The sequence below is a fragment of the Phascolarctos cinereus genome, unplaced genomic scaffold (assembly GCF_003287225.1).
Source record: "Phascolarctos cinereus isolate Bilbo 61053 unplaced genomic scaffold, phaCin_HiC Scaffold_5;HRSCAF=322, whole genome shotgun sequence".
Taxonomy (NCBI): Eukaryota; Metazoa; Chordata; class Mammalia; order Diprotodontia; family Phascolarctidae; genus Phascolarctos; species Phascolarctos cinereus.
The window spans coordinates 168,319,682-168,346,465 of NW_027555958.1; the positions used below are offsets into that span (position 1 = coordinate 168,319,682).

A 26,784-nucleotide genomic window follows, 5' to 3' on the forward strand; every position below is an offset into this window, starting at 1 on the left:
AACCTTCCTTTAAGCCTATGACTTGATTAGGTCATTTGACTTATTTCCTTTTCTTTTTTTGGAGTGGTGGGGTGGGGTTATTCTCCCCCCGCCCATGTGGAATTAGACTGCAGTGTTTTCTTTAGAACATTCTGGAATGTATACAAGGATGCATTCTTCAGTGTGTCTGGGAAATTAAATTGAAGGGTGCTTATTATATATTTTTCATTGATAAGGTCTATGTTTTTACAGGAACAATATCTAAAGGGAATATTTCTGCTATATAGAACTGTATACAGGCATTCATTGAGTTAGCAACATCTGCTTTACTAATATACCATGTATGCAGTGATTATATTACTCATTCCTGGTATAACCTTCTTTATGTACTCCCAATAACAATTAGGCTATACTTGAATAATAGTACCAACTGATTCCTGATATAGGGACTGATCAATCTGATTCAAAGTTTCTTCTCTACCATGTATTTTTGTCCCCTCACAGGACGATTATACTTACACACAAGCTTTCTCTTGTTTCATTGTCTTTCACAGCTCATTGCTAATTCAGGTTCTCTCTCTTTCCGTCTCTCTCTTTCTTTCACCCCCCCCACCTCCCCACACCTATTTCTTCTTTCCTTCTCCCTTTTATTAATTTTTTAAAATTTCCTCAGGACAATCTCTCTTCCTCTACTTCCCTCATTTTCTCTTCTTTTCTCTACCATTTCATTCCATTTAATAACAAAAAAGTACCGTAATTATTACTTAAAGGTGGAAGTAGTATTAGTAGTAGCTGCAGTAAGAGACAGAAAAACCTTAAGTTTTGAAGTGAATTTAACATAATAGAGTTTCTGAAGCCTTTGAAATTGTTCAGGCATTTCTTTCTGAATATTTATGAAATTGTTTTTTAAATCTTCTTTTAAAAAAGTCTTCATTTTCCTTAAATATATATGTATATGCACATAGATGTACATACATATATAGTACATATATATTAATACATGTCTAAACTTCAATATTTTTTATTCATTTAAAATTATTTAATGTTGATTATTGGCTTTTCATCAAAATATTTGCAATATTTTTCTTATAAAAGTAGAGTTTTAATTATGTTCTGGGTTAAGTAGGCTTTAGAAGGTAGAGATAGGTACAGCTTGTCCTAGTACATTGCTGGAAGCCCAAGTTTTAGCTTATGCTACCAACAGACTTTTGCTTTCTCCCTTGATCTTTGGCCTCTCTTTGCTATCCTAAAGGGGCCCCAAGCCCAGTCTCCATGCTACAAAGCTTTGCTTGGGCCTTCCTGGCTGGAACACCTCCCCAGTGACTGAAGGCTTCTGTCTTTTTTCTATGATGTCCTTGCCCAGAAAAGTGACTCCTTGTGCATTCTCCTTGGATTGCAGGATCATCACTTGGCTTGGTGATCTTCCTTGATTTTTGCTGGAGTAGTGGGAAAGAGCAGGGCTATACTGCTTCCTTTAAACCACTGTCTTTTCCAGTTTCCTTATTGTTAGCCTGGAACTTTAATCTGAAAGTGAATCTGTGATTTCATTCACTTGGAAATTTTCTTCTGTGATACAAATAGCAATCCATCCATGCCTGCCTATGCCATGTGACTCCTACCATAAGTTTGACATAGGTAGTTCCCCTTTTGGAGGTAACGAAAAAGAATTTTTTTTCATAGGGACTTCATATGTTTTCATCTTCCAAATATATTGAGAATAGACTTCTCAATGCCTTCAAAATAGTGTTGCCTGCACCATTGTCTGCCCTCTTTCCATATACTTGATATAGCCCAATTATCGTCCCACTTTTTTTTTCACTCACTTGTGGAGTGCTTTGCGGAACTATTATGTAGTGATGGCTTTGTTGGAAATGCCCAGATCACCTAACATGGAGTCCCTCTCCTTCTAGGAAAAGGTATTTCGCATTCCCCTACCATGTGGGTGGGAATAGCTTTTTCCATTTGCTTCATAATCAGTAGAGGTTGTATCTTTAATAACTACAAGAACTGGGACACTCTTTTTCCTATAATTTTTGGTGGGGGTGAAGATCCAAATTCACCCTTAGCATGGGTGTAATGAACTAAACTGGTGAAGTGGGAATGTTCCCATTACTTCCCCTTTTAGGTCCCATGGCCCCAAGAAATGGGCTTGAGTTTGTTTGGTCTGTTTAATTTGTTCTTTTCAGTTCTGGGCACAAGCAGTGGAATCCCTACTTGACTCAAAACTGACATATGGCAACTTTGGACCCAAGATTATAGACTAGTTCTGTAGCCAAGCAATCCAGCAGGGAAGCCCTGAGTAGCCACGGTGCCTGGGACTTAAGCTTGTGGGCAAATTTTATGTTGGTAATTTGGGACTCCATTATATAGGAACCAAGATAAACTGTGAACCTAGCTTCCTTCCCCTTCCAGAGACTGAGGTGGTGCAGGGGTGAGGGATTATTCTCCCTAGGGGTTGGGGGTATGTTTGTATTTTTATTCTTCCTATACCTTTAATGTAAAGCTATTCCAATCACAAAGCAGTTAAATGGAATTGGGTTTCAGGGGACCCCTACATTTGGGAGAACACTATTGGTAAGTGTTAGAGTTAATGTCAGAGAACCTAGCTACCCACACACATTGTTAAGTATACTTGGAAAATGGTGGGGCAAAGGAGAGGTAAAATATGACATACTTGTCCTTAAGGCAATGGGGGCTAGGGTAACCACTGATATGATTATGATGGAATATATAAGTCATGGCTCCTCCATCACTGATGAATAAAGGAATAATGTAGAAACATATCGACAGATCTTTTCCAGTTTTCATTAGTCCATTTTTCTTTCAGTCTCATCTAAAATTATCCTTGTTGTTGTTCAGTTGTTTCAGTTATGTCTGACTCTTTTTGACCCCATTTTTGGGTTTTTCTTGACAAAGGTGCTGGAGTTGTTTGTCATTTATTTCTCTAGCTTATTTTACAGATGAGGAAACTGAGGCAAACAGGGTTAAGTGACTTACCAAGGGTCACACAGTTAGTAAGTGTCTGAGGCCTGATTTAAACTCAGGAAGATGAGTCTTTCTGACTCTAGGCTTAGTACTCTATCCACTGTATCGCTTAGCCTCCTTAAATTGTCCTTAGCAGGATACAATTTTGGTTAGTGCATTCCTTGACCGAGGTTTGTGTAAATATGTATTTCTCTTTGCTGCTTCTTACTTTTTTAAGAGATAGCACTACTAATAACCCCTTTTGTAATATTATATATTATGTTACTTGTATTACATAGTATATGAATATTATAACCAATATGTTATTATATATAGTTATGTTATACATAATTTTATATGATATAACAGATTACTTATATAACACATATTTATATTATAATGAATATATTATATTACTTACGTATATAATATTACAAAAGGGGTTATTATCATATATATTACAAAAGGAGTTATTAGTATTGTGTGTATATGTATGTATATATGTACGTGTGTACATATGTATATGTATGTATAAGCTTGTATTCTATATAGTGTTATCCTTGACTAATATATCATTATACTTGGCAATGAGGTCAAGTGTTTGCTAGTTGAAGCAGTTTCTAGGCTCTTTAGCTTTCTTCATTGGGGTGATTAATGTTTATCAGTTAAAATTCCTTGGGAAATGGTGCCAGTCTAAGCTACTCTTTTGGTCCTTTTACATTTTGGGGAAAATGATATATTTGAAAAAATAGTCCTGGTTAGAATTGCCTCAATTACGCTATTTCTTTTTTTATTTTTCTTCTAATTTGATGTTGATTTTGATCTTTATTTTTATAAGACTTTCTGACTGTAAATAAAAACTGATTTGTAAATGATTCACACTTGGGTAACCGGTGGTTTGTTGCCTGTTAAAATATAACGTTTCACTTTTTTGGATGTTATTTTATGCTTGCTGTGTCAGGCGCCATGTGATACTTTTGAAGAAAATATTCATGCTATGTGGGTGTAAAGTTTCTATATTATCCAAGAACCTCCAATTTCTCTCTTTCTATCTTTTTTCCCTCCATAACCTTCCACCCACCAACAGATTTTTCACTATCCTCCCCTAAGCTCAACTTAAAAAACAAAACAAAACAACAAACCTGTTCTCAAGTACTGTGTTATTTGTTGGTGACTGGACAAAGATTTCATATTTGTGGTAGTAACAGCTAAACTATTATTTATAGATAATGTTAAAAATTGTGTGCAGCATTATATCACATCATTCCAGTCTTACAGATGTGCCCATATAAAAAATTAGGGCAATCTTCAGAGAGTATTTGTGATAGGCATAAATCTATCTCATCAGCTCTCCATTAAAAGGAGACTGTGGGCTCAGATTCTTAGAATCTAGTCAATACCTCACAGACTTTCAGATTCCTTAAGAGTGTGGCTAATACGGCAAATCTTTAATAAACTTTGTCTTTGGCTGAAAAAAAATAAAAAGGGGACTATGCATTTTATCTCTGAATGATTGGAAAAGTAGGGTGGATCAACATAGAGGACACACAGAATTACTTGCAGCAGGAAAGAAATAGAGACTTCCCAGAGGTCATTGTCCTTGTTGTTTGTCTTTCTTTCTCAAAGAGGACCATGACATCAGGGAGATAATGCCATGACATGCAAATGAATTGGATTTAAGTGAGGGAGGGCTGTGCAAAGTCACCAGCCTCACTTTCTCCTCTGGAGCCATCTGGGTCTAGTGGCAGAACAGGTCAACTGGAGATGGCCCTGGATGCAGTGGGAGACCTTGGCCCTTTTAAGCTAAGGTCTTTAAAAGGTCTCAATCTGACTGAGGAAATGCCCAATTAGTGGTTAAGGCTAGGTAAGAAATGATGCAGAGAATGGCCTTTTTGACCTAGTTAAAACAATCAACTGGTAGGGGAAGACCCTCAGGGTTTCTGGCCAAAACAGAAACAATTGTTATTTACATTCACTCTGAGCCAATCAGGGCCCAAACAATGACCAAGTTGAGCTTGGCTTGGCACCTACTGTTAGCTCATCAATGAGAACCAGAATAATTTGGTTTAAGGCACAGTTCTTAAGAAAGAAATGTAGCCTGTAAACCCCAAGATATCTTGGGGGGGTTCCAGCAATCAAATTTTACATTCCTTTGGGTAGAGGCTTTCAGGTAAGGGTATGATACCCAGTGTGCTCAGAGGGAAGGGAAGGAAGGGAAAGAAAAAAAAGACAGGAAGGAAGGAAGAAAGAAAGGAAAGAAGGAGTGAAGGAAGGAGAAAAAGGAAGGAATTAATGAAGGAAAGAAGAACTGTGTTGCCTAACTGGCAAGTTCCAGCTGAGTCCCCAGTGGGTCATCTCCTATCACTACTCACAAAGATTGTTGTTTGTCCTTTATTCTAAAAGAGGACCATTACATCAGGAAGGTGATGCTATGATATTCAAGTGAATGGAATTGCTTAGAGAAGCCCTCATCATGATGCAAGCTTCCTACAAGAAGAGGAACAGAAGCAAGGAGAAAAAAACAATCAGGTTATAGAAGGTGGTGAAACTGGAGGAAGCTAAACGACAAAATCAATTCAATGCATGGACAAAATTGTCAACCAAAATCCAGTCATGACAGAATATTTCCTAAGATCTTCTCTACCCTGGATTATGAGTATTTAAGAGAGGTTTCACAAGCTTTCCCAGGGGAGCTGTGGAGGCAGTAAGAGCAGTTTTCAAACTCAAAGATGCTTATATTGAAAGCAGTGCCAATTTCAATTATAGTTCCATTCATAAAGGAGGAAAGAAGAGAGACAAGATAGAGGAAAGGAAATTTTCTTTCTTTTTTAAAATTTTATTAATTTATTTTGAAATATCGACAATCACTTCCATATGCTTTTGAGTTTAAAATTGTCCTCCCCCTTCCTTCCCATCACCCTCTCCAAGATGGCACACAATATCATATAGGCTATACATTTACATTGCTATTAAACATCTTTTCACATTAGTGAAGTTGTAAGTAAAAATTAAAACCAATAGAAGGAACCATTAGAAAGAGGAAACAAAACTCAACAGAAGAGAAAAAAAATGATAGTGATTCAACTTCCATAGTTCTTTCTTTAGATGTGGATAGCATTTTCCATCACGACGCCTCTGGGGATGTCTGAGATCCTTGTATTGTTGAGAAGGGTTAAGTTTATCAACATTAGTCATCGCACAATGTGGCTGTTATTGTGTACAAAGTTCTCTTGGTTCTGTTCACTTCACTCAGTATCAGACCATACAAGTCTTTCCAGGTTTTTCTGAAGTCAGCCTGTTCATCATTTCTTATAGCACAATAGTATTTTCATATACCACAACTTGCTCAGTCATTCCTCAATGATGGGCCTCCTCTCAATTTCCAATTCTTTGCCACCACAAAAAGAGCTGCTATGCATGTTTTTGTACATGTGGGTCCTTTTACCATTTGTATGGTATCTTTGGGATATAGCCCTAGAAGTGCTATTGCACTTCAAAGGGTATGCACATTTTTATAGCCCTTTGGGCATAGTGAGGAAAGGTAATTTTCCTCAGCTAACAAATACTTTGGGGAGAGAGGGAAGTCTTTTTGACATTTCAGACTCAGGAGTCTTAGAGATGTAGTTTCTTCTGTCTGCTCTGATGGGAATTGGGTATAGACTTGCTCTCATCCAGGAATGGGTGTTGAGATGTGTTTTGCTAATTGTTTTAATCCTGATTAAATGTTTTCTTTTTAAAAATCCTTGTTCCATATCTAGTCTGCTAGTGAAGTGTGGACAATTTTAGAAGGTCCCTCTTTAGTTGGGGTAGGGATTTGAAGCAGCTGAAGTATACTTAGAAACAAAATTACCCTTTACCAAATTCTTAAATTTGTTTAAGTCTAGCGTAGAGTGGAACATAGGTATCATATAAATAATGTATTTTGTACCAAAATAAATAAACAAATACAAAGCAGTAGTCCATTATGAAGTTGGGATGTCTATTCCTTAAGGCTCCTTCTCAAGAATGAAATGCGAACTGGCAGGTTATGCGCTATTCTTCATGTGTCTGATTAACTATCCAAACTATTATGCAATCTTCAAAAGATTTCTGAGCCCTCTGTGTCAGATTTTACATTTGTAAAATGTTCTGCATTCCTGCAATATTATGAGGATGAAATGATTCTTGCCTATGTAAAGAATGATGAAAAAATGACTTTGTATAGTGTTAGTCAATTTGCCAACAAGCATTGAATATATACTATGCCCCAGACATTGTGCCAAGCACAATACTAATACAATACTAGGAATACTAATAAAATCACATGACCTTTGCCTCAAGGGGCTTACATTAAAATGGGAGAGATAACATGCACACAACTATTCTCTCTCCCTCTCTCTCTCTTTTTATATATGTATGTTTTATATATGTAATGTTACATATTAGGTATGCAATATAGTATTATATATGTGCATGTATTTGTGGAGATAGCCTCAGAGGAAGGCACTAGTATGGGGGCCAGAATAGAGAGAGGAATGTTTTTCAGGGAAAGATAATGAGTTCAGTTTTAGACATGTTGACTTTAAGATGCCTCCAGGACATCCAGTTTGAGATGACCAACAGATAGTTATTAATGAGAGACTAAAGCTTGAGAGAAAGGTTAGAAGTGGACAAATAGATATGAGAATCATTTACATATGCATGATAATTGAGCTTCTGGGAGCTAATAAGATCACCAAATGAGGTATAATAGAGGAGGAAAAGAAAAGGTTGCAGGGGAAAGCCTTGGGGAACACAAATGGTTAGTGGGCATGTCCTGGAGGAAGAGTTGACAGAGAAGACTGAGAAACAGTTGTCAGACCTAAGAGAAGAATCAGAAGAGATCAGTGCCACAAAAACTAAAGGAGAGTATCAAGGAGAAAAGGATGATTGACAGGGTCAAAGATTGTAGTGAGGGCAGTGGGAAAGATTGAGAAAAGAAAATTAAAATTTTCAGTTTAGATCATTGGTAACTTTTGAAACAGCAGTTCAGTTGAATAATAAGGTTAGAAGCTGGAATGCAGAAGGTTTGGAAGAGAATATGAAGAGAAGGAATGTAGGCAAAGAGTGTATATGGCATTCTTAAGGAGTTTCTACATAAAAGTGAAGAAAGTTGTAGGATGACAGTTGGCCAGTATATTTGAATTGATTGAGGGTGTTTTAAAGGGTGGGGTTCACATGGATATGTTTGTAGGCAGCTGAGAAGCACATAGAGAGAAATTGAAGATTAGAGAGAGTGAGGATGGTAAAAGGGGAAATATGCTAGAGAAGAAGCAATGTAGCAGGATCAAAGGAACATGGAGAGGTATTTTGCCTTAGCAAGGAGGATTGCTTCTTTGTATGAGACGAGATAGAGTGGATGGTGAGAGAAGATATCTTAGCAATGTCCGATGAAGATGGGGAAAGAAAGACTTTGGCCTCTGGCTAATGGTTTCAATTTAGGGGATAAAGTATGGGGAAACACTCTCAGATGAAAGGGAGCATGGATGGGATACTGTGAGATGCGCTTAGTAATTACATAGGAAATACTCCATAAATAGAAGAGACAGTACTAAATGATGGGCATTGTACTCAATTAGAAGCTCTTGACTCTAAACTCTACCATTAATTCCCTGTGTGAACTTTGCCAAATCACTTTGTCTCTCTGGGTCTATTAACCTTTTCTGCAAAATGAGAGAATACTGGTGTTATGGTGACTCTCTGGAATCAATGGACCTGACCTGGAGTTTAGTGGACCTAAATTCCTATATGACTTTGGAGAAATCATTTTTTGGGTCACAGTTTCCTCATCTCTAAAATGAGAAGAGTGAACTTGATGGTCTCTATGATACCTTTTAGCTCATGATTTTTGATTCTATGACAGCATTATCTCTAACACACAGTCATTGAATTTAACAATTTCATTAGCAAAAAAAAAATGGAAAAGAGGCATTAGAAAAGAACATGAAATGTGAGGGAAAGATAATTTGAAGAATGTCTGTATGAATGAGTGGATTAAAAAGTATAATCCAAGATGATTATAATCCAAGAAATTGGGGTAGGTATTGGCACAGTAAAGTAAAGCAGTTCAAGCAGTAACTCCAACTGACGTATCATGCAAAGCTAAGCTTAATCGATGAAAATTGATATATGCCCATCAAAAAAAAAAGCATTTGAAACATTCTTGCAAAAAACCTCCAGAACTGAGCAAATTATTTAATTTGCTCCCAAAACAAGAGATATACAAGAAAGCTAAATAAGTACTATTTGTACCAGTACTAAATAAGTACTATAATGAAGAGATTCATTGATGAACTTAATTTTGTTATGATTAATTTGAAAAAGAAAGGAAAGAAGGAAGAAAAGAAAGGAAAAATGAAGGAAGAAAAGGAGGAATAGAAGGAAGAAGAAAGGAAAGAAGGAGGGAATGAAAGGAAGAAGGAAATAAGGGAAGAAAGAAGGAAGGAAAGAAAGGGAGGAAGGGAGAAAGGGAAAGAGGAAGGAGGCATGAAAAGGAAGAAGGAAGGGAAAAGGGAAAGGAGAAAGGAAGGAAGAAAGAAAGCTAGGGAGAAAAGGAAGATGGAAGGGAGAAAGGGATGGAAGAAGGAAGGGAGGGAGGAAGAATTCTACTAAACTTTTCTAATGTCTTATCTTCCTTGGCCTATATACCTAGCAGTGGGATCTCTGGGGCAAACGGTATGGGTATTTTAATCACTTTCCTAACAAAACTCTGAAGTGTTTTTTTAGAATAGTCTGATTCCCAGCTCTACCAAAACCTAAAGAAAAGTCTCATAAAACAATGACATAATCAAAGCAGCACATTTTGTGCTAGTGAAGAATGGAAAAATGGGTACCCATCAATGAGGCAAATATTGAAACAAATTATGGTTCTTTAATGGAATATTAGTTCACTGAAAATTATGATTATTAAGATTTCAGTAATGCATGGGAAGATTTTTGTGAGTTGATACATGCTGAAGTAGACAGAACAGGGAAAACTATGCATACATATATACACATATGTGATCTCTCTCTGTCTCTCTCTTTCTTTATCTCTCTTTCCAAATATGAAGGAAGGATAATTTGAAGAATGCATGTCTTCTATATGTATATGTTTTCTACTCTGAGAATATAAATGGAAATAACAACAACAACAACAACAAAACCCTCTTAGGCTGGACCTTGTTTGTTCAAATGACCAAGCTTGGTCCTGAAGAAGATTTCAGTAAGTGCCACTTTTATTTCCTCTTTGCAGAGGTGGGGAACTCAGAGTACAGAATATAACACATACTGTTAAGATTCCATTAATGTTTTAATTGCTTTTCATGGAATTTAAATTTTCTTTTAAAAAAATCTTTGTTAAAAAGGATGGCTGACCATGTGGGGAAGAAGGGCTATATTTAGAATAGTAGGCAAAGCAAAAGAAAAAAATATTGATTTAAAGAAAAGGAAAAAAAAAGAAATACAAGAAAGGGAAGAAACATGGAACATGTGACATGTGGAAGACAGAATGAGGAATTAAAGAGGAATAAAAAGAGAAGATAGATGATGTAAAGGACTAAGTAAAATTTAAAAAAATAGAACACAGTTTAAAAGTAGGAACATAGTACTAAAGTGTAAAACACTAGTTATCACTGGGATTCTGATTTAAAAAATAAACTGCATATTTTTAGCATAAAACAAGCATGAATTAATGTAAGGAAATGATGAGTATTGTGTTTTCATGGATTAGGCTTGGGGTAGCAAGACACTTTTAGGGAAAGAGAGCCATGTGACAGGCAAGACAAACCATCTCCACTTCTTTATCTACCACCTGTGCTCAGACCTGGTAGGGAGAGCCCATTTCCAGCCTAGATTCTAAAATGATCAATAGAGGAGAAGTTACTGAGAAGAGGTCCTTATTACTATGACAATGTTTTTATCTTTAGATAAAATTATCTTTAGAAAGATAACCTGATACTCAAAAAGATCACATTTGGGGCGAAATAAAATGCCAACCACTGTCACCAATGGGCAGACAAGTCCAAGTTGGGAGTATTATTACCCCCCAGAAAATAGGTTCTGCTTCTGACTCAGGCTTCACAACAATCATCCTAGAAAACAACCTCATGGGAGCTAAGGTTTGGCATTTGTATCTGCAAGTGCTATAACCACAGCTGCTGAAGATCTGGCAAAGATATTTCTTACTACGTAAGTCCATGGTACTGGTTCAACATCAGAAATGATATCACTAATGGATAGAACACTGGCCCAGGAGTCAGGAAGACCTGAGTTCAAATCTGGCCTCAGACACATAATATTAAGTAACTGTGTGACTCTGGGCAAGTCACTTAACCCCAATTGCCTCAGCAAAAAAAATTATATTACTTTATCATTGGAAATGACATTAGAATGATGCATTGCCATCTGTGTTAGCTCCACATTTTAAGGTCATAAGACCTTTCCATCTGTAGTGAAGATAAAACCTTCTATGTCTGTTGTCTCCTCTGTTAGAATGTGAACACCTTGAAAACAGGGGTATCTTACCTTCCTATTTGTATCTCTGGAGTTTAGCCCCATGAACTTAGTAAATATTTTTGATTCATTCATACATCTACACATTCATATATTCATCCATCCATCCATTCCTTACATTGGGAAACAAAAGAAGAGATCTACCTAGTGCTGGGATAGAGAACTAGCCTTTGAACCAAGAAGACCTAGGTTCTAGTCTTACTTCTAAAATATACTAATTGTGTGACCCTGGGCAAGTCACCTAACCTCTCACTGCTCTAGGCAACGCTATAAGGCTATAAATTGCAGAGATGCCAACCTGTATTAGCAGAGAAAGTCCCTTCTCTGATGCTTTCCTTGCCAAAGGACAACACACACACACACACACACACACACACACACACACACACACACAGAGTTCCAATTTAGTCCTTATCCTAATTTGTAATGCAGATGTTAGAAAGATATAAAGATATATGAGATTTTAGTTGAGAGATGTATGATCACAAATGTCAATTATAGAAGAGAAAGATAAGATTTATTAATGTATAACAATTACAAAAGAAATGTGACAGGAAGGAGTTGCTTAAGAAAAGGACTCCTTTCCTGAATACAAATGGAACATAAGAAGGACATTTTATTTACAATTTAGGGAATATAACAGAGCTAAAAGTTGTGGAAAAGTGACAAGAAAACACAATTTAGAAAGTGGTTTTTATGAATACAGTACTATAACATTACTTGCTCAGATAAACATACTAACACTTAGAAAGCTACTTACAGAAAAGAGGAGTGGACCAGTAGGATTGGTAAGATTTCAGTGCTAAAAAGAATGGAAAACCATGTGTTGTAAAATGAAAGGTACTTTCCCTGATAGTGATATGGTAAATCCCCCAAAATAATTCCTTAAAAGTTGGGTCACATAGAGGATGAATAAATTCCTATTAGATAGGGAGGAATTTAAAACATAAAGAGAAAGAAAGCTGTTTCCTCTGAAGGATTCCAGATAGCAGTGTGGAATATATAATATGCAAATTCTATGAAGAAAGCTCTCAAGGGAAAGAGTAAAACCAAATTATTTAAAGAATGTAATAAGCATTCTTATCTGCAGAAGACATTGACGGAGAGCACAAGTGGGAAAAAAGAGGCAAAGAAATTGGAACAGAAATGACAAAAATCAAAGAACAGAAAATAGAAGTCTATATAGAGAGAACCAACATGTTGAGGAATAAAAGTGATGGTTAAATAAGAATAAAATTCACTTTAGATGACTTAGAATACACAAGATGAGAGAGATTGTTTTATTTATTATAGATGTATCCTCAGCACCTTGCACAGTTCCTGGAACATGGGAAATGCTTAATTAATGCTTATTATTTAGTGGTAAACCTGAAGAGATTAGAAAGTATGGAAGGAGAAAACATGGAAGATAATACCTTCTAAAACTTTCAGTATCCAGAAAAGGGAAAATAAGATGGTCTATGATGTGAACTAATAATAGGTAATTAAATGGATGAAGAAACAAATGACTGCTAGAGTCATCACAGCTTAAGAAGAGAGCTGTGTGATTAAAGTGGTGAAGAGTGAATGAACCCCTAGATCTCACTGTTCCATTCATTTCAAAGTGGGGATGATGTTGAGAGTGCTCCATCTGACAGGGCTAAGTGGAGCCCACTACCTGGTGATGAAGGCTTACAGGAAGGGACAGCATGAGGTTTCCTAGTTTGCAGGAGTCTGGATGGGTTATGATAATGGACAGATACTCAGTTTTAAAGTTCAGACATGCCTATTCAGCTTTTGAATCCAACACTTTATTCCTACTCTTTGCTACTTCCTATGAAATCTTTCTTGTTCTCCTGTGCAACTCAATTCCTTCTGGTGTTTATACCCTCTCCCTCTCGAATTATTTTATGAGTACTTTGTATTTACTTACTCGTGTATATGTTATATCCCTTCAGCAGAATATTAGCTCCTTTGAGCTCAGAGACTGTTTCATTTTTTACTTTTGATCCCTGGTAGCTAGCCTATGATATGTACTTAAAATAAATGTTTGTTGAATTGATCCTCAAGCTACAATCCTATTGATTTGATTACTGTAACCTGAGCAAAAGTTGTGAAGTGTGTCTAGGGATAGAGTGACAAAATGGCCGGTGTGGATGGCCATGAGTTACGAAGCATGGTCTCAGGTCTGCGGACATCTGATTTGCTGTACATATGAGTTTTTTTCTTCTTCTGACTATCTCACTAAATGGCAACCGCAGCCCCAGGACAGTAGTCCCAGTGTGGAGAACATTGGCTTTTCCAGGCATGATTGCAGGACTTTGATGTTCCAGAGGTTTTATCAGCAGAAAAAATGGCAAAAAATGGGTTGGGTGAATAATTTTTGGGGTACAAAACATAATTGTGGGTTTTCTAGAGTTGTTTCACCTTTGGGTGATGACCCTCTGTAATTTAGCCAGGCTAATATTTAGAAGACACATACCCAAACTTCTCTACTCTAATATAGAGTATCTTTTTTATTTTAATTGGGAAATTTAAGGAGAAAGAATGGAGCAAAATGTTAATAGCAATAGACTGGTCATATTATGAAATTGGTACACATTCATTTGCTTTTGTAGGGCAACTCAGATTGGGGAATTATTCCATGATTCAGGAATATCATGGCTACATTGTAGTGATTCCATGGAATCTTTCCAAATTTCAGAGTGTCTTTCCCAGGATTCTGATTTTTGGAGAGGAACCAGAAGAAGTACATATGTCTTTTTAAATTCTCTCTGGGTGACTTGTACATCATGGATATGACTGATTATGTTTACATGTTATATGTATAAAGTTTGAAAAGGCCTTTGTTTAAAGCCTTTGTGGTTCTACCAGAACTTATACTCATTTGAATAGCTTTGAAGAACTTCAGGTCACCTGTATAATAGATGACCTTTGTAGAGAAAATCAATAGAAGATAAAAAGGGACATAGCAATGATAATGTGAAGGGTGAAGAACAGAAGCCAAATCCCTTAAAAGGAAAACTAGAAATTATTGTACAGAGAAATATGCAAGAGGCAAAAAATGTGTAAAATGGAAATTAGTTTATTTGAGAATGATATAGAAAGCTCCTTAAGAAGCTATAGGAAATAGGAGTAGGACAAAATGAAGATTCTTGTTACTCAGTCAACATTTTAGTACCTCTAATTAGCATCATATTGTTACATTGGGGTTCTCAATCATCTTTAAAGATTAATGGGGAAGAGTCTCAGAAATGTGCACCTATGGTGTCTCAAACTATGTCTTAGCATCATATACTGGCCTAATGGCAGAAAGCTTACTATTGGGAGAGTCAGTTGAAGCAGTATACAACACACAAATATAATCAACCATAAGTATAATAACCAGATGCTCAGAGAGAAGGAAGATCAGACCCATATGCTTCCCATGGACACTTCCCAAGAATCAGTAGCCTAGGAGTGACATTCCTATCTTAGGAAAATTTTGCTGGTGTCATTATAATGTAGCCATGGTGTTACTCAATCATGGAACAATGCCTAGACCTGAGTTACCCTCCAAAAGGAGCCGAAACTGAATGAGGTTTCATAAGTGAGCAGTCTGTTTCTATCAGCATTTAGCTCCATTATTTCTCCTTAAACTTCTGAATAAATGCATTTCCATTATGTCCATAATGGCTGTACCCCTTAGGTCTGCTCTGAGTGGCTTGGCACTGTTCTTTACTATAGTGTTGACTCAGTTCATAGTAGGTGATTTCATTTTTCTTGCTTTCCCTAGCCATGGTGCTGATATCCACTGTTAACCACTAAAGTAGCTATAGAGATAAGTAAGACTTTTTTTTTGTCTTATCATATAGGTTTTATTCTAGCATGAATGATAACATATATTCAAATAAATAAAATACAAACCAAAAAATTATACATGCATACAAAACTACAAGAATCAATGGTATCTTTTTAAAACTAAATCGAATTTATGTAAATGTGAAGTTCTATGAACTCTCTTAAAATTTTCTCACTGTCTCCAGATGCTATGACTTTCAATTTATTGACTTTACCTTTTAGCCTTTTTAACTAGTCAGTTAACAGACTTTTAAAAAAAATCTGTTGTTTCTCAACCCTTGCTGGAGGGTTTTTTAGGGAGTGGTGGGAAATGGCAAAATAAAAAGAATGTACCATAGTGATATAAGGAAGTGCCTTTATTTGACCAGAAACCACTACGTGTGCTGTGAAGGCCTAGTTAGAATCTTGAAATGCTTGTCCTGTTGGATTCAAGAGGTACCAATGATTGAGGTTAGTACTCCAGCCAGCGTGATAAAAATGCTTCCATGAATCTAAGAAATAGACAGGGTGATGTAGGGTTGTAGGTTATCCCTACTTGAACACATCAAGTTGATCAAATTGATACAGAGGGGAGCAGAGTAAGTGGTGCTGCTTCATTTTTTGGTATCACAAGAAGGAAAGATATGCTGAAATAAATCAGAAATTTCAATATCTCACCTGCTGAAAGTGCTTCAGTACAGATGGTGCTGACCATGAAGGCAGGTAAAACCCCAGTTTTATGAGGGCTTTGAAACAGACTGACAATATGAATATATTCATTGTGTACCAATGCTATGGATAACATAAAAAAATTGGAAGTGTATCATCAGTAACAGATAAAGGTTTTTATCATCAGTACCTTCAGTTTCAAGTTATAAAACAACTATTGTTGATCACTGCAAAGCAATAATAAAACTGTCATACCTAAGCCTAGATTAGATGATGAAATAAAAGATGTAACCAAACAATTGCTAAAATATGAAGAGGGAAAAGATCAAGACACTAAACATCTCCATTTAATGTAAAGCACAAAGTTCATACCTAATTAAAACATGACAAAATGAAACTAAACTTTCAAATGATTTTGAAAGAGAGATGGATATATTTAAAAGAAAATTCCAAAAGCCTCTGAATCTAAGTAACAGACTATTTATATCAAAATGGGCTAATTTTAAAAGCTTGTATCTACTGTAGTTGCAATGAATGAACATATCCTCACAATATTTGACAGAAAGTATAAAAGTAGTTTATGACTACATAGTTACACAGTAGTATAGATAGCATTTGTTGACAGTAAGAGCTAAAGAAGAAAAGTTTTAGTAATCAAGGAATAAGGAAGTTCATAAAGCACTTATATGGCAAAAGATTCTTGAGAGAGCTATTGGAGAACTGCAGAAAGGCATCAGAAGACTTCATTAATATCTAACTGGTACATGAGTTAGAAAACTTGAATGCCAGATTGTTAAATTAAAGGCAACAGAATAAAAGCATGTGGAAAAGAACCCACAAAAGAAAAGCATAGCAAAAATCCTAGATACACTTAATCATTAATTGAAAGCAAAAGTTAAAAGGTTAAGGTGACATGAGAAGTTAACACAGAACAAAGAGCAAAATAAAACATTCAACCTAAAAAAACAAAACCTACTATAGAGGCTTGAGAAGTAAAGAAATCTAGGACAAGACAGACTCCCTGAAGAAGGAGGATATTAACATTTTCTTTTCATCAGTATGAACATAAGAAGTCAGACACAATGAAAATATAAGTTGGGTTAAATTAAAAACATGAAGACTACACATCATTAACATAATAAATAATAAAACAGTGCATCAAGGGAAATAATTAAAACTATATCGTTTCTGAAAAACTGAAAAGTAGTGTTGGATAATATCCATAATTATTGGCTCAAATGCATCACAATGGTTGATGAGTTACCAAAAAGATATTTTACTCAATCCCTCTTAGATGTAAGCTTAAGTGCACCATTATTAATGCACGATGTCACATGTCCATTATTAAAAGATAAGAACACCAGTGGCCTCTCCAAATATAGACCAATTTGATGGGTTTTTTTTAAATTATAGAATACATTCAGAACTTGTATTGCATTCCCCAAGTAAAATATATAAACAGTACCAAGAAGGCAATATATTAAATAAGAAGAAAAAGCAGTGAGCTGAAAAAAAAATGCCAGGGAGTAAAAAGAGCAATTTACTATCAATTTAGTAATTACTGAACAGGTTGCAAGAAAGCTTCACAAACTATATACTGCTTTTGTTGATCATCACAAAACCTTTGAGTCAGTTCTGCACTAATGGCTTATTCATTTGCTATAAAGATATAAAATTGAATGAAGTATATAAAAGATATTAGGATATTTGATGTCCTTATGGAACACAATTTGCTGCTTAAAATGTTCCCTTAACACAATTTTGTAAAGAATAATTCATATAAAGAATAAAATTTTCAGAGTAACAGCTTAAGTCCATTATGCTGCTACCATAAATCCATTATCATTTATTCTAAATAGAACTAAATATTGCTTCTAAATAAAAAATGCCAAGCTAAAATTTTTATTAAACCTTTTAATGCATATGGATGACATATGGCTTTACCTACTCACAAATTCAACAGATCTTTCATGTCCTGGAATTTTTCTCCAATGATCTCAAACTGTCATTCAGATTTGATGAATAAAACATTTATTTTAACGTATATCAAAGAATGGTAGGAACTTAAGGCTTTGAGCTTATATCCACAGGGTACATTGAGTCAATAGATTAAAGTAATAACTACAAATACTTTTGTCTCCTTCTGGGAAGACACATTAATCATAAAGATTTCAAGGAGAAGGCTGTTCCTGAATACATTAAGAGATTTAATGACATTCAGAAACAAAAATTTAATAGTAAGAAAGTAGTTAAAGCAGTGAACACCTGTGAAATACCATTTTTGAGATATACTTTCAAAATTATAAAACAAATCTTGATAAACTTGGCAGGTAATGTGATTAAAAAAAAACTTGTGCAATATTAAGAAAAAATAAAAACATCATCTGATGTGATTATAGAAAAATTAGCAATTGAGCACAACATAAAGGAGGAAGAGAAATGATAGAAAGGCTAAGTAACAGAAATACTTTGGAATAAGCAGCCATTACTTCCCTGGAGTAATAGTAAAAGTTAACAGAAACACTTAATTGAATTTACTGAGTATAACTGAAGGTAGCTTACCCCTCTTATTGGAAACTATGATATAACCAAAATCTAAGAGCAGAATCAAAAGAACCTTCAAGACCAATACCCATATGACTATAGTTTCTGGTAGAAATTATGGTGATCTTGAGTTACCATCATAAAGCCCTCCATTTCCATAAAAATTCATGTGATAGCCATTGTTTGTGACAAATGGAGAGGATTTTAAAGTCAGTGCAAGGCAGTGGCATTGCCACCAGAAACTATAGGACTATCCATATGGAACTCAGCCTTAGTGATCAGTGTAGATTATTCAAGGCAGCTGTGGAAACAGTGTAACATAATACTGTGAAGCTTGTAAATACTTAGTCCTGGCTAGGCATGTTGACACAGTCCTATAATCCCTGCTACTAGAGGAGTCTGAAGCTAGTGGATTGCTTGAGTTTGGGAGGTCTCAGTTTCAGTAGGGCTAAAGCCAATCAAGTGTTGGCATTAAATCCGGCCTCAATATGTTGAGTCCCTAGATTAGGGTATAGGAAACTGACTGCTCAAGTCGGTGTAAACCAGCACAGGTTGAGAAGAGAGCAAATCAAAGCTTTCTGTGGATCTGGGCCTATGCGTAGTTGCCACAATGCTGGTTTGGGCAAGATAGGAAGATCCAGTCTCATAAGAAAAAAATATCACTTAATACGAAGACATCATTTGGTAGCTAGAACATTTTTAACGGGTGATTCCAAATACTCACATCTTCCAATCTATATGGAATAAACATTTTTCAAAGGTTAGAGATCCGGCCAAAGGGATAAAAAAAAAAATCACACGGGAGCACAAGGAGCTACATATTGTCCTTGTCTTTTTTTTTTTTGCTGCTGGATTTGTATCAAGGATATTTTCAGTGATCTTGAAGAGGATGAGCTTAAATCCTAATACTCTTCTTCATCAACTACAGGCAGTCATTTTATGTATCTGTGTAGCATTCTATAGATCATTCAATATAAATTAATAATAGCAGAATACTATTGTATTGTCCTGGAAGCATTTCTAACTAAACCTCATAAAATATGAAAAGACACTTGTGTACACCTTTGCATGTATTCTCATTTGAGCCTCATCACTTTCCTCTCAAGTACATTCTATTGGTACTATTATCTTTATATATAGACAACCATATATGTCTATGGTCACACATCACTATTCTGGAGGTGAGATTTTAACCCAAGTCTTCCTGACTCCTAGTTCATCGCTCTATTGGCTCTGCTATATTTCAGAATATTTTAAAATAATATTTTGAGAGATATTTCTTAGAACACCAAAATTATGGAAATATTTTTATGTACCTCACTACTGAAAGTGAAGAACACTTTCTTTACTTAAACTGAGGTTTTCAGTTTATCGCACTCATACAAAACAGCTATATATTCCCTTAGTAATGGCACAGAGAGAATAAATTCTTCACCATGACAATACTTGTCTGACATTGTCTAGAAAAGGAATGAACCAAAGAATAAAAGAGGAAAAGCCCTACCAAACACTTTCCTATTTTCCAAAGAATTTAGAAAATGTAACAAGGAAGAAATCAAGAAGAAGGGGCATCTTCTTAGGAGAACAAAGATAACTCCCTGGGTGGTTTCCAGTGACCTTATCTATTCCCAATGTAATTGGATAGCCAAAATTCTGAGAAAAATGGACTTTTATAAAAAAAATTACTTTGCCTGTAAAAGTTAGCAGCAGAGTGCTTTTATCCCCCTTTCATTTTTTTTTCTGTCTAGAGTACAAACACAACAGAGTCAGCCTGGGTGTACCTACAAGTGTGAGAATTTTGTGATCAGACATTCCAGAGAGTTAAGGAAATTTCCTGAGCAGTAGAAATTTTACAGAAATGAAAAGATGACACCTCCCTCCATGGCCCCTGTAGCTAGGAGGAGCAGTATCAAGTTACTTAAAGCAGTGAGGAGAAGATCTTCATTGACTCTGCCCTCCAACAAACACAATGGATGCTGACTCTTGTCCAACTATCTACTGAGGTACTGAGTCCTAGACAACATGCACATGTTGCTATCTGCCCTAATTCGATGCACGTGTACACACGAGAGAACTCATTCTACCTCTTATTTTTCCTTGGGAGCAATAATCAAACAAATACTACTATTGCCATTGAACATGACCTGACAATCTACAAACTGCGGTTTTACTCATAAATCCTGTGACTTCTTAGAATGAAAATCCCTTCCTTGGCTACCAGTCCCCTAACTGGTGATATATTCACTGATTAAAACATAAGCTCCTGGAGGGAAGAGGCTGTCTCACTTTTGTATCCATATCCCTACCATAAGTGTATGCAACAGAGTAAGCATTTAATAACTATTTGTCCATTGAATCATTAGACAAGAAGTCTCTGTGGGCTATTGCTCCCCTGGGTATTGCACCTCTAGATACGTGGTCCCTGTTGGATGCTGGTGCTGAACATATGGCAGGGGAGTGTCTCTGCTTCTAGATTCTGGTTTCTTCTGAAACCATTGGCTACAGTGATATCTTTTTCTAATTAAAAAAATGGTCCCTATCTTGTTTATTTAGTTCAAAAACCTAAGGTTTTGTTATAGCTCTTTAGAAAAGCACCCTGACCTTAGCCATTAGAGCAACTAAACCCATGTGACTAGGGGAGAGATGGGGTAAACAAAACCTCAGTATTTTCCTGGTTATTAAGTCACTTGCTTGCTTTCCCACAGATTCTTTGCTAGAAGACAATTCACTGCAATGGAGATCATTTGCTTTAAGTGACAATGCCTTTAGTACCTAAAGTCCTTTTAGCTAGCCAGTGTTTAATCTTTTCTTTGGATTAAACTTCCTGGGCTAGGGTCTTGAATCTCTCTCTCTCTCTCAGAGGTAGTTTATGATTCCATTCCCTCCACCCCCTGATTTTAATACCTGAAGTCCAGCCTACTTATGGTCATTATCCATTTAATTACTATTTTCCCCCAAAATGCCAAATATTTCTGGGGATGGGATACTCCAGTTTTCCAGTTCCAAATATTTCCCATTCTCCCATGCAGATGAGAGGTCTAGGAAAAGGCACATAGGCAAAGCTAAGCCCAGGGGACTCAGAACACTGTTACCTTTAAGCATCTTACCATAGTCTTGGCCTTTTATTTGCATATATGGTCAGAAAAGCTCAAAATGTCTGTAACTTCACACTTATAAATAGAATACTATGTTTTCTGTGGCTGGGTGTATAGGCTGCCACATATCCAGATGAAAGCTGGGCAATTCAAAAACAGGAAAATCAAATCAAACCAAACCAAATGCATATAAATAGCTGAGTAAACTTTTCACTGAGTATGCAAGGACTTTCTTCTTGTGTAGACCCAATCCACAGGCATTTGTATTGTTAACAGGAAGGAACTGTTCTTTAAACTGTGGATGGCCAGAGCTGAACAGAGCATGCTGGATACAATAGAGTCAGGAATTAAACAGAAGTTTAATTTCAAAGTGAGGGAAATGACTTGCAAGCAAGGACACTTGTGCTGGAGCCCTGCCCTTAGTGGTGGTGAGGGACTAGAGGCAATGTGGGAAGATCTCAGTACTTATACCAATGGCTAAATAGTGAGCTGTAGCCCTAACAATGAGGGGTAACAGCAACTATGGGTCAAATTTTATTCATAGCAGGGCTTCATGAATGCAACATGGGTACTTGTCCGGTGCTTGTCCAAAATCAGAGAACACCTGGTGCTGGTCAAAGTATATGATTTTGCCAGAGGGTGAGATCATCCAGAGCATGAGCCCAAAGGATTGTTGTTATGCTAAGCTTGCTTGTGAGGCCTTAGCTCTGTGAAACACCATGTCTCCCAATATCTTGACAGTACTAAACCATAACAAAGACCATTTTTCTTGGGAACCTTAGGTGGTATCCTTAAGCAGATTTCACAGTAAGAATAAAACAAAATGAAAGCTGAAGTCAGTGATGAGAAGTGCAATTCTGAGCCTCCTAACAGCAGGAAGCATATTGTTGAGCATCAAGCATACAGAATAGCAACAGTGTCAAAGACCATGAAGCAGTTTCTACCTTTTCTCAACATTGCTTTATTAGTGAGAAGTGAAAATTCGGCATTTACACTTTGTTTAAATATTAAAGTTAAAAGTCTCTTTTTAAACCATAAAATCTTCCTCTTGAACTTTTAAAAATGTATTCACTGTAATTTTGAAAAACTATACCATCTTTCTGTTGATATATTTTTTTAAAGTGGTCTAGAGCTCTGATTTCCTTTGTGTATGGAATTCCCTACAAAGAAACTTTTCTACAGATGCAGATAAGCTGCTGTTGTTCAACTCTGAGTCTTGCAGTACTATTTTGGGTACTGAGAAGTTAAATGACTTGGCCAAGGTGTTTGGCCAGTATATGTCCAAGGTCTTGAAGCCAGGTATCCCTAACTCTGACAGGCTCTGTATCTACTACACCATTCCGTGCTGCCACCTCTATAGATTTTAAAAATCTCTAATACTTTCATGAGAATCAAGTGGTACATTATTAGGTGGAGAGTTGGCTTTCAAATCAGGAAAATTTGGATTCAAGTCCTAATTCTGAAACATCCTAGCTATATGACCAGGAAAAAGTAAATTCCTTAACTTCTCAGTGCTTCATGTAGCTCTCTCTAAAAATTAAGTACAGAGGAATTTTTGTCTACAGTTGTGGAGGGAATTTACTACACTGATGGAATTACAGAGTTAAAGTCTTCATCCATACCTCAATATAACTTTTTTATGTTCCTTTCAAAATTAACAAATAAAATTGTTTTCCTCTCTCACATGATAATCATTTTATTCTCTTTCTTAGTTAAATGCTTGACAATCCTCGGAGAGAGACTTCCAAATGCTTTCTATCAATCAATCAATCAATCAATCAATTAACATACATTTAGGAGGGAAATAATATACACAAGACACAATGTAATGTGCTGCTAATACAAAGAAAAGAATGAAAAGCCCCTGATCTCAGAAAGCTTCATGCTAAAGGAAGAGACAATATGTACATTCACTAGCATATAAGGGATAAATTCACAATAACTACAAGGCTGTGTAGTTATATGATTAAAGAATAGCATTTCTAAGGTTCAGTCCCTAATAAGGTTTAGTCATAAGGAAAGTAAAAAGCTGAAGCCTTTCCTGTTTTCTGAATGACAAAAAAAGAAGAAAGCTTTTTGGTTAAATACTTGAAAGTAAGAAAATAGAGCACACAAAGTGATGGTTGTTAAAATATAAATCTTGCATGAAAGAAAAATGCATTGTATATTGATTTAATGCTTGTTTTATAGTTTTAAAACACTTTTAAAAAACTTTTGCATTTGGAAATGATGACTTGACAAAGAAGTGGAAATACAATTTCAACTTTTTTTTAACACGTAAGGAAAATATATTCATTGGCACCTATGAGGAAGATGATGTAGAATCTATTGTTAAATTGGTTGAATGCACATAAATCTCCCTGAGATGTGATATATAAATAATGTGTGGTCTATGGCAGGGTTTGTGCCTATATATTCTTGATGCTTCAAAAATAGATAATGTTTAATTTTATATCAATCTTTCTATTAATGTTATAAAAATGAATGCATTTTCATTGGTTTATAATTTTTGTACTTTGGAGTTGTTGTTTGTCCTTCATTTTTGAAGAAGACCAATGATATCATCAGGTGATATCTTGATTTGTGCATGAATTGGATTTCCGGCAGAGTTGCATAAAGTGATCAGCTTCCCTCTTTTTTCTAGAGTCATGGAAGTCCAGTGCCACTATAAAAGCCAGAGAGATTGGTGATGGCCCAGAATGCAGTGGATGACTGGACCCTTTGATGTACAATCAAGCTGTAAGCACTCCTCTGAGCCTTTTTGCTTCAGCCGCCTTCATGGCCATCAGAACAAATTGTTCTCATTTATCCATTCTTCCAGGCAAAGTCTTCACATGTTTGGGGCAGACATCCCGCTAACTCACAGGTCTATGAGTTTGAAGTCTGTTATTCACTCTCAACCTGGTTTAGCTTGTCTACTGAGACAGTTTTACCTGGCTGTGGGTGGGGCACTTGCTACAATACTTTGGAGTTAGAAACATATTGGCCTCCAATATGAATGGATTCCAATGAGGTTAGGTGACTTGACCAAGTTCATATACATAGTAAATAAGAAAGTCAAACTTAATATCCAGGTCTCACAATCTAATGCTCTTTCCACTACACCACAATCAAGTAAAGAGGCACTAAGGAATAACTCAGGAGGTAGAACCTGCACTGGGCTTTGAAGAATAAGGAGAATTGCAATGGGTGGAAATATGGAAGAAATCCATTTACAAATGGGGATTGATCTATGCAGAGGCAGAGAGGCAAGGGATTCTGGGACCAGTTCTTCTGAAACAGTGTGCATGAAGGGATCAATATGAAAAGGCTAGAAACATGGATTGGAGCTAGATTGTGGAGGGTCTTGAGTACTTAACAAAGGAGTTTGTACTTTAATCTCTATTCATCTGGGATCCATGTCAAATGGAAACACAAATAAAGCAAACAACTTGTCCTGGCAACTCAAGACTTTTAAGAAATCTAGTAAAAGCAGGGGTGGGGAGAGGGAAGAAAAAAAAAGAAATTTACATGATAATTGTATTGTGTATTTGAAAGGAATAGCAAATTGTGCATAGTAGATTTGCAGCTTCATGTACAATCATCTTTTTTATTGTACTGTTATGGAAATGCTTTTTTTATTCCATAAATTAAAAAAATTGAGTAAAAGTCAGAAATCAGGCATTATTCTATTATTCTTATCTATTGTGTCTTTCGCCCATTAATGTATTTGGTCAAGCAGAGAATATGGAAATTTAAGCTTATCTTTATAGATCATAAAATAACAATTTACCAAAATGTAGTGGTCATGTTTTATTTCTTCTTTGGTTCCAAAATGCCTCACATGCAAGTCCTTGTTGTTTGTAGGTAATAGAATGTAATCCCATTAAGGCCAGGGTCTCTTTCATTTTTTTTTTATATACTCCACACCTAGTACAGTGTTTCACATATAGTAGGCACTTAATAAATGCCCATTCAATTTAAAGAATTGACACCAACATATTCAGATAAAAAGGGAGAAAAAAATCAGCCAAATTAATCCTTTACTTTGCCTATCACAAGTTTAAACTTCAAGGTGACTCGCTGATTATTTTGTTTTTCATTTACTTCATTGAATTGTCCAGTTACTTAGGAAAGTAGGCTATTTTGGTGGTCCTTTTAATAGATACACTGTCAGTCAGTCATTATTATGAAAGTCTTCTTGTTTCTAAGGAGTACATAGCACTGTTCAGAAGTCTTTTGCCATTCATGGTTTCTGAATGTGGAATTGTTTAAACTAATGTGCCCATCTCACAATTCAATAAATCCGATAAGCAGCTTAAGCATTTACAATGTGCCAGGCACTTTGCTAAATTCTGAGAATACAGTTAATAAAAAGAGAGTCTCTGTCCTTGAGGTTACAATCTAATAGGAGGAGACAACACAAAAAAGGAGACAGGGAAGGGAAGGACACCAGGGTTTATCTGGCATGGGGACATCTTGTTCCATGAAATTGAAAAAAAAAACATGTCAGGGCAGCAAATGCAAAGGGCAGTGAATCTAAAAGTCCAGTTTCTCTATAAAGGAAAGAATCAGGAGGAATTTGGTATTCTATTCTCCAACCCTCCAACAAGAGGGAAGGAGAACCTGAGGGGAATGGCGAAAGTCAAGGCTTAAGTTAACAGAGGTGATGAAAGTAGAGGTGACAAGTTTAACTTGGGAGGGGCAACTTGTTCCTCAGAGTTGAAAAAAAAACGTCAGGGTAGCAGATGCAGAGTAGAGATACCATCATATTGTGGAATCTAAAGAGTTCATGCTATGTCAAAATATAGAAAATAATGGAAATACCTTACTAAAGAGATTATAGAACCCATTGATCTCAAAAGAGGAGCAAGACTCTTGAGAAGGTAGTTGTATGATCACATCTGAATTCATGGGAGCGGTATGATAAAATGGAAACAGTTCCTTTGAAGGCAGAAGATCTAGATTAAAATCTCACTTTTGATGCTTATTAGCTGTGTGATCTTGGACCAAATATTTAACCTCCTTGCTCCTCAGTTTTCTGACATGCATAATGCTAATACTGGACTAGATAGCACCTGAAATCCCCTTCAGTTCTCCATCTGTGACCATGAATTAAAATTTTACTGTAAAATTATTCTTTTTCATAAAGCTTCCATCATTTTGTCCTTAAATATTTTGGGATATTTCTAGATTATTGTATCTTGTAAATAACTAATCTAATGTGTACCTCAAAGTTCTAGGT

General features: G+C 36.0%; 1 long non-coding RNA gene across 1 annotated transcript in view; it reads left to right on the forward strand.

Annotated features, from left to right (window-relative positions):
- LOC110216509 (uncharacterized) overlaps positions 1-25,287 on the forward strand; it is a 72,471-nt gene extending 47,184 nt beyond the window's left edge. Inside the window, exon 3 of the long non-coding RNA XR_002326792.2 lies at positions 24,205-25,287. This is a non-coding gene — a long non-coding RNA (uncharacterized LOC110216509). The remainder of the gene's footprint in view (positions 1-24,204) is intronic.
- The last annotated feature ends 1,497 nt before the right edge of the window (positions 25,288-26,784 follow it).